This window comes from Salvia hispanica, chromosome 4 (genome assembly GCF_029641045.1).
Source record: "Salvia hispanica isolate PSC_SH4W2 chromosome 4, Shi_PSC_v1, whole genome shotgun sequence".
In the NCBI taxonomy this organism is placed as follows: Eukaryota; Viridiplantae; Streptophyta; class Magnoliopsida; order Lamiales; family Lamiaceae; genus Salvia; species Salvia hispanica.
The window spans coordinates 37629635-37638468 of NC_142695.1; the positions used below are offsets into that span (position 1 = coordinate 37629635).

Sequence of the window (8834 nt, forward strand, 5' to 3'; positions counted from 1 at the left end):
GATCTTATTGAAGCTCCAAGACCACTTTCCGAGGTTTGTATTTCTACTCTGTTTATGATGTGTTGTATAGTTTATTATGTCTAACTGCTACCATTGTTTCCTGTGTTAGGAGTATTAGAATAAAAAATAATTAAACTTGATTTTTGTAGTAGAATTATATAGCTTTGATAAATATCTAGATATTATATATAATTCTCTAGAATTGAGTAGTAGAAGATCTAGATATTTTAGGAGAATGGTCTAGATTATAGATATTATTTAAGAAATATCTAAATTTTTATAGATAAATATCTAGATATTTAGAATATAAAAGTATTAAGTAGATGATTCTAGAATAGGAAGTGGATGCCTATAAATATGGGTAAGTTGTAACATTTTGTACAAGTTGAGAAAGTTCGAGAATAAAAGTGTTCATTTGCTTTCCCACATAACCAACCTCTCCTAAATCATTTACCACATATTCCACTCATTGACCTCTCAAATATTTCCTCCAAACTAAATTACTTTTCCAACATATATCTTTTATATTCCAACAAGGAGGGCACGCAAATAATAGAATTCTACTCCAAGTCATTATTTACCCTTTTCCTCAATGGTTGTCGTGCAATTAATTCTCTGGATTTCGGCCCTTGTCTTGAGGATGGCTGTGATAAATGCAAGATAAGTCATGTAAGTTTTTCACTTCATTATATAATACATTTTAAAATACCTCAGAGTTTAGACTAGTACAACTTATGCATTTGCCTTTGCCTTGCAAGTTGCTTATAGGTTCTGCCCGATACTGGAGATGGTAATCTTGGTATCACTTAAGCTGCTTGATGGTGAAATTTGGGCCAAGGCAATTATTGAACCCTGCACTCCAAAGCAATGATTAAACCCTGCTCACTTAAGCATCGTCCATACTTCATATATGAAGACTTCATTCCTTTAGGTACATTACATCTATGTGTATGGTTAGTGTAGACAGATGCTTTAAAATTGACATTAGTATATATTACTTAACAATCTTCTGGTATCCACGACCACGACATATCTGCAACAATGATCGAGACACTTGATACGGGCCTGTTTGATAGAGTGGTGACAAGAAAATGAGAAAATGGAAAAGAATCAGAACTTCGACAGAAAAAAAGAAGTTATTTTTTTGGTATTTTGGTAGGTTCTATAGTGAGGCTTGACATTATTATCCTCAACTATAACTTCGATTTCTGTTTTCGTCCAATGTCTAGTGAGGAAGCTAAGTTGAGTTCAACACACGAAGTACAACTCAAAATTTTGGGTCTATATTCTTATTGCAAACAAATATTAGCAAAATTTTGGGTAGGTATTCTTATTGCAATCAAATACTATTAGGAAAAATTTGCCCTCAATTTTAGCCAAAATTTAGCAAAAAATTACTCCATCCGTCCCTCTTTAGGAGTTCCGGTTGAGTCGGACACATGTTTTAAGAAAGTGTTTGAGTGTGTAATAAATAAATATTGTAGTGGATGTTGAGACCCACTTTTAATTAAATTTGCAATAAATATATGTTGTAGTTGATGTTGGGACCCACTTTTAATACTTTTTACTTAATTTGTATGCATTTTTTATTAGTTTATCCCAACCGGGACTTCTAAAGCGGGACGTCCGAAATTGATCAACCGGGACTTTTAAAGCGGGACGGAGGGAGTAATAGATAATGAAAATTCCATTAAAGGTTTAAACATCCCACAAAATTCAACCGCATATGGCTACAACTTCCAATTTAGTTTCAAACTTGAGATATTCAGCCAATGCATAAGCATTTGCACATGTTCCGCAATGGAACTAAGCAATAATCACTACAAAAAAGTTGAGAATAATGTACATTTATCACTGCTCTAATTGTATTTATGTTATATCTAATGGCACTATCACCATATCCAGTGGTTTTTGTAAAACGTACGTCGTTGTAACTTGATTATGTTTTTTTGATAAATTAAAAAGGCTCAAGCCAAAAACGGCGAGCAAGCAAGACCAGAGTACAAAACTTTCAAACTAAAGAAGCGTCAAACAACAATAGTCTACCCGACAGACCATCAAAACAAAACACATCAACGGCCAAAAAACCAACACACCCGCCCAAGCAACCGAAAAACTAAAAAGAACCCACAACCAAAAGAGCCCCATAAACAACAACACGTACAAAAAGCAAAACAAGAGCAACAAAAACATCCGCAGAGCTAGATACCTGGTTCCAACTCATAATCCCGGTCTCTCAAGTTCGGACTTTCTGACTCTTTGTGTCTTCATATCTCTCGCCCACTCTCTAATGCAACTTAACTCATCATGCATTTGCCCCGGAGAGAATGGAAAGTTGGTACACCAACCTGTTATCCAAGCACCTAAGCGCCAGAAGATAAGTTTCTTCTTGATCTCCAAATTGTGTACACAGGCTTGGAAAACGGTTCTGTTTCTAAGATACCAAATCAACTATGCAGTCACATAAAAGAGGGCGATACGTATCCTCTTTTCAAGATTTCGGAATGGGCCACCCATCCAAGAGAGGAGGAAAGAATTTGGATCTTTGGGAAGGCATGTGGAGAGGTTCCATTGACGACGACAATAGTACCAAAGGCTGCTAGAAAATCTGCAGCAGAAGATGATGTGCTCAACAGATTCAGGTTCCTCCTTGCATAAGGCATATCGATCCTCATCGACTCCAAGAACTCCAATTTTGACCAACCTATCTTTAGTGTTGAGTCTTCTTTGGAGAATAAACCACACTTGGAGTTGGCTTATGTGGTGCGACATTTCTCCAAGCTAACTGTCCCTGAGTGCCAATAGGAGTTTCTTCATTTTGAGCATGTGTGGCCTGCAAGTAAAAGTTAGAAACAGAAAAAGAGTTTGAGCTGTCGAAAGACCACACTCTCACATCCCTCCTATTCTCTCTTAAAGAGGTACTGTTAACAAAGAAAGTTGCTCAACCAAATCCACTTCCCATGCAAACAAATTCTTTCGCCATTTGAAGTTCCAACTCCAAGATCCATTCTCCCAAACTCCCATATCATCAATGTATCAGTTCTTCTGGTTAGACACAACATAAAGTCTAGGAAATGTGTCTTTCAAGCTCTGGTCTCCCGTCCAGTGATCTAACCAAAACCTTGTTCGATTTCCATTGCCTACTCTCATCTAGATTCCTTCGCAAGCCACCTCTTGGATTTCTTTGTTGAAAAAATTGAAATCAATAATTTTTCTCCAGATGCTTGAAGAACTTCTCTTATTCAATAGTTGAAAATCTTCGACGCGGTTGAGGTTATGGTTTGATTTGATGATTTCCTTCCACAGTGATTTTTGATGGTCAGCTAAACGCCACCACCATTTAAAGAGCAAGGCTGCATGCCTGGTCTGTATGTCTCCAACACCCAATCCCCCTGTATCTATTGGCCTTTGGATGACGTCCCAAGCTATCAACTTTCCACCTTTTTCCCTGATATTCTTACCCCAAAAGAAACATCTCTGCACCTGTATAATACACCTAGCCAACTTTTTCGGCATACGAAACAAACTGAGATAGTAGGTGGGGAGATTATTGAGGACTGACTTAATGAGGACTAGTCTCCCTGCCTTTGAAAGACACTTTGCTTTCCAAAGGGATAACCTCTTCTCCATTTTTCCAATAATAGGCTTCCATGTTTCGAACCTTCCCGGACAAGCTCTAATAAGGCTCGTTTCATGCATCGGTTTAGGGTTGAAATTCTGTGCATTTGGGGCGCTAATGTGCGTTTATGAGTTCAGGTGCGTAGTAAATCTGCCGGACCTAGGAGTTGCCGTTACCTGACCTGGCAGATGCAAAAGAGATGGAATTGAAGTAAAAATCAGAAGTCGTCGTTCGGACCTGGGAGAATCAAAAGTTGATGACAGGAGCAGAATGGAGCGAGAGCAGATTATTTTAAAGATTCTTACTCAATGGCAAGAGCGTCAAATCACCAGAGAGATACCCTAGGGATCAGAGCCTCACATATATAAGGAGCTCAACCTTGAAGAACAAGAGAGACACTTACAGCCACTTCTACACTTTCCTAGCTCTAGCTTTCGTTCGATGCTTTAGTTCCACACTTCAAATTTCTCATTTCGTCTGCTGCGCACTTGGACATGGAGGATTCTGGCCACCGTGGTTCTCATCATCATCGTTATTTTGCTGTGTAACACCGCCTTGTGAAGGCGAAGAAACAATCTTACTTGCTTTCGTTTAGCACTTTGTGGTTTTTAAGTTCGCAACTCTAGTTTCTGACTTTGATCTACTAGATTCAGACTTATTTCGAGTTATTATGGAAGTTTATGTTTGCTTTTGGTTGGATATCGCTGAGTTTATGTTTATCTCTTGCTTTTAGCTTTCGTTCTTTTTTATTATTGGATGTTTGGAGCTGAAATATGTTGGTTTGTTGATGGAGGCTGGGGATTTGCTATGGAGATGTTTGGATTTATTGAATCTTGGTGTTTTTGAGTTGGAGTTTCGCGTATTTGGTGTTTGCTGTTTATGTTGTGCATGATCATGGCTGTTTATTTTCTGTTTCTGCATTCCTTAGGTCCAGTAGCGTAGATCTGTTAGTTTAGGCTTTAATTTCTCGTTTTAAGTCTAGATCTAAAGTTTGCTCTGTTTTCATGGTGTTTAAAACTCTCTTTTATCTGCTATTCTCGTTTGATTCCCGAAGAAGATGAAGTTGTTGGTAGTTAGAACCAGATCTGCTTTATGTCAGTACTTTTCAGCATGTACTTTGCTTTTTCTGCATGTCCCCTAGACCCTGTCGGTACGATCTGCTTGTCTTTTTACTTTTCTGCATGCTTTTCCAGACCCTGGTAGTTTAAGGAAATTTGTCTTTACTTTTCGCTTTATGCTTGTCTGTCCAAATTAGGAAAGTCTGTCTAGTTAAGTTTACTCCAGTTGTCTTAGAACTTTAAAATATCTCTAAGTCATGTATGTTCCGTACGCTCTCAGTTCTTAGACCCAGTAGGTAGAGTAAAGTTCTTCTTATCTATTAGACCCAGTAGGTAGAGTAAAGTTTTTCTTATCTCTCAGACGCAGTAGTTTTAAGTTCTCGACCCACAAAATTGCGTGGCAGCAGCCAACCCCTTTTCCCAAAACATCCTCAAATGCAGTTTCGTAACACCTTCGTCCTTGTGTGATCGATCCTTTACTTCCCTGTGCTAAGTTGTAGTATACTGGGTTGAGGTTTTTGAAGGAATAGAGTGCACCCAACGACCCCTTTCTGATAGTTTCATGATCTTCTAGCCTCTGAAGTCTAGTCGAATCCTCTGGACCTGTTAGATCGAGTGAATTAACACCGCACCTGCACTGCACTTCTAGGACCTGTCAAAATGGCGCCGTTGCCGGGTAATGCATGGTGTTATTTCTGTGTTTGCGAATGGTTTGGTGTAAATAGTTTATTTACTATGTTTTCTTTTGTTTCTTTTTTCAGTTTATGAACAGGAGCTACCAGTTCGGACACTGGAACAACTCACCTGGTTGGAGAAGCGCCCAGACTAGTTGATGGGTCAAGGAAGCGATATTCCCAGTTACCACCAGATCGGGGCTTACAACAGGGGATCCAGTTCACCTGAGTTCGGAGAGCGACGAGGAGTCAACTTCGTCAGTTAAGAAGGAACCAAAGTCAACCTCAGAAACAGAGGAGGAAAGCGTTGAAGATATGGCCAACGCAGGCGACGATGACCCGGAGATTGGCTCGCTCACTAGCTATTTGGATCGCAAGCCCGCCCAGGCTATCGTCTCTAATCAACGCCAGAGGGCGATCGACATCAAAACTAATGTGCTGGGTAATCTCCCCACTTTCTCGGGTCGGAGGAATGAGTGTCCATATGAATTCCTCAACGAATTCAGTAAGCTTTGCAGTATTCATAAGAGGCCCAACGATGCAACAAAGGAGGATTACCGACTACGCGCGATCCCGTTTGCGCTAAAGGGAGAGGCTAACACGTGGTTGTTAAGGCTGCCGCCCGACTCAATCAATACGTGGAAGGATTTCAAGTTGGAGTTCCTGGATTACTTCTTCCCTTCTAACAAAACGAATGCTCTTAAGAAGGAGATCCAGGAATGCAAGCAAGAATATGATGAATCGTTGAGTCAGTACTGGTCCAGATTCAAGGGGCTGCTCGATGCTTGCCCAAAACACAGGATGATGGAAGCCGAAACCTACTATCTATTCTATGAAGGGGCAAAACCTGAGTCCAAAGACCTGATGAATACCGCTAGTGGAGGAAATTTCACCAAGAGGAAGGTGGACGAGGCCCGAGAGATATTAGGAAGATTAATTGATGCAAAAAAGGCATACGATTCACCTCGTACCATCCTAAGGAGCGGAAGTGCAGATGTAGTAACAGTGCAAAGTGAAGAAAGAATGGATGCCCAAGTAGATGCAAGGATGGATGTTAGAATGGAGCAGCTGGAAAAGACTATTCTAGCCGCCCTTGGGAAAAACGACTCACCGGGTCCAACAGAAAAAGATAAACAAGCACTGGGTCCAGAGGATGGTTACAATTATTGCAGATCTCCAGGAGGGATGGATTGCCCAGCCCATGTAAATGCCGTGGAAAATTGGAACCAAAATAATCAGGGCAGTAATTGGAACCAGTGGAAAATTAAAGACATTCCATGGAGGGACAATCCATGCTTCCGGTGGTCCGATGGGAATCAAAATCCTCCACTCCAGATTACTAACTCAGAGGGAAACCAAGGGAACCAATCCAACTGGCCTGGAAGAAATCAAGAGGGACAGGACAACTGGAATTAAGGAGGACAAGGTAATTGGAGTCAAGGAGGTCAAGGAAATCAACCCAGCTGGAACAATAGGAATCAAAATAACCAGGGAAGCTCATATGTACCCCCACACCAGAGGAACAACAATTATCAGGGACCAGGGAATTAGTACAACAATAACCAAGGAGGTCAAGGAAACTTTCGTCCGCATCAAGGGGGTGGACCAAATCATGGTCAAGGACCAAGTGGCAGTCAACCGAACTCCAGGACCCAGAGGAATCTGGATGATATGGTCCATGACCTAGTGAGTTCTCAGCAGCACATGCAGAACAACTTACTGGCAAATAATGACGTGGTCTACAAACTCCAGGATGCTCAGCAGGAACACAAAGCCGCGATGGATCTGATGTCAAAGCAATTATCTCAGATCGCGACGTCCCTAAGCGACATGCGAGGGAATGAAGGGAGGATTCCAGCCTCAGTAAAGCCACCAGAAAGGGCAAATATCAGCCAGGTTACCCTGAGATCCGGGAAAGCATGTGAAGGACCCAAGCTGAAGGTAAATGATAGAATGTCAGTGCCGATGAGCGAGGATGTTATCCACCCGGTCCAACAAAAAGAAGAAGTCAGAGCAGAGGATGATATCCAAGCCGGTGATTTGGGAGGATCGTTACCTCGGATGGCTGACCCATTTTTCTTAGACCCGGAGCCTGAGGTAGAAACTGAAAAAGAGAAAGGAGAGGCGGAAGAGCCCTCTAAGGAAGATCCGACCAACGCAACAAAGAGGATTAAACCTTTTCCCTACCGGGGGGATGCCAAGAAGAAAAAGGACAACCCCGTGGATTTCATGGAGATCTTTGGAAAGCTAGAGATCAATCTCCCGTTCCTGGAGGCTATAAAGCTTCCCCCGTTCAGCAAATTCATTAAGGAGTTCATTGCGGGCAAGGCAAAATCCGATGGAAAGATTGTGATCGGAGAGAATGTATCTGCAGTAATTCAAAAGAGGATAATGTCGTCGAAGCAAACTGACCCAGGTATGTTTACCTTACCTATCACTATAGGAGGTGTCAGAGTCGAGCATGCTATGTGTGATCTAGGTGTGTCTATTAATGTGTTACCGCTTTCCATATATAAAAAACTGGTAGGAGCAAGAATGACTGATACGAAAGTGGTGATCCAGTTAGCTGATAGATCATGCATTAGTCCTGAGGGAGTGTTAGAAAACGTGATAGTTAAAGTTCATGATTTTCTATACCCTGCTGATTTCCATGTGATAAAGATGAGTGACAACGAAACTTCTGAGTCTAGTGGCGTGCTTTTAGGAAGACCATTTTTGAGGACCGCTAAGACTATAATTGATGTTTTTGATGGCACCATTTGTTTAGATTACAATGGGGAGAAATTCACTTTTAACATTGATGAAGCTATGAGGAAACCACTTGACGTGGAAAACCTCCATTTTGTTGATGTCATTAACCCCCTGGTCCAGGAGTTTCTTGAGACTGAACTATTGCAGGAACAGGCTGATACCTCGGAGATGACAGAATCCATGAGGAAAGAAGTTGCAGGATGGTGTGAAGCAGTTATTAAACAAGGGCTATCTGATGAAGAAATCACAAAGGCAATAATGGACTTCTGTGGCGAGGTAGGAGCCCCGCCCCTGGGTCCAAGGGATCAGTCCAACTGGCCAGTTTGGAAAAGTTGCCAGAGTTGGACGAGCTGGTCAAGAAAGGTATGGAGAACAATCCGTTGCCACCTGAAGTACCCCCTCCAAAGAAAGAGTTGAAAAACCTTCCTCCGGGTCTGAAGTATGCCTACTTAGGCGAAGGCAAATCTCTGCCTGTCATAATCAACAGCCTTCTGACCCCAGGAGCAGGAGGTCAAGCTACTAGAAGTGCTGGGGAGGAACCAGAAAGCAATAGGGTGGACTCTATCTGACCTAGTGGGGATCAGCCCCAATCTATGTATGCACCATATCCGTTTGGAAGAAGGAGCCAAGGCACACCGGGATCTCCAGAGGAAACTCAACCCCAACATAAGAGAGAAAGTCTTAAAGGAAGTATTGAAGCTGCTGGCCCTGGGAATCATATACTCCATTCCC

The 8834-nt window shown here is 41.7% G+C and overlaps 1 long non-coding RNA gene across 1 annotated transcript; it reads left to right on the plus strand.

Annotated features, from left to right (window-relative positions):
• Positions 1-408: 408 nt before the first annotated feature.
• Positions 409-1578, plus strand: LOC125191708 (uncharacterized). Its single transcript, XR_007171209.2, has 2 exons — positions 409-669; positions 759-1578. It is a non-coding gene; the product is annotated as an uncharacterized LOC125191708 (long non-coding RNA).
• The last annotated feature ends 7256 nt before the right edge of the window (positions 1579-8834 follow it).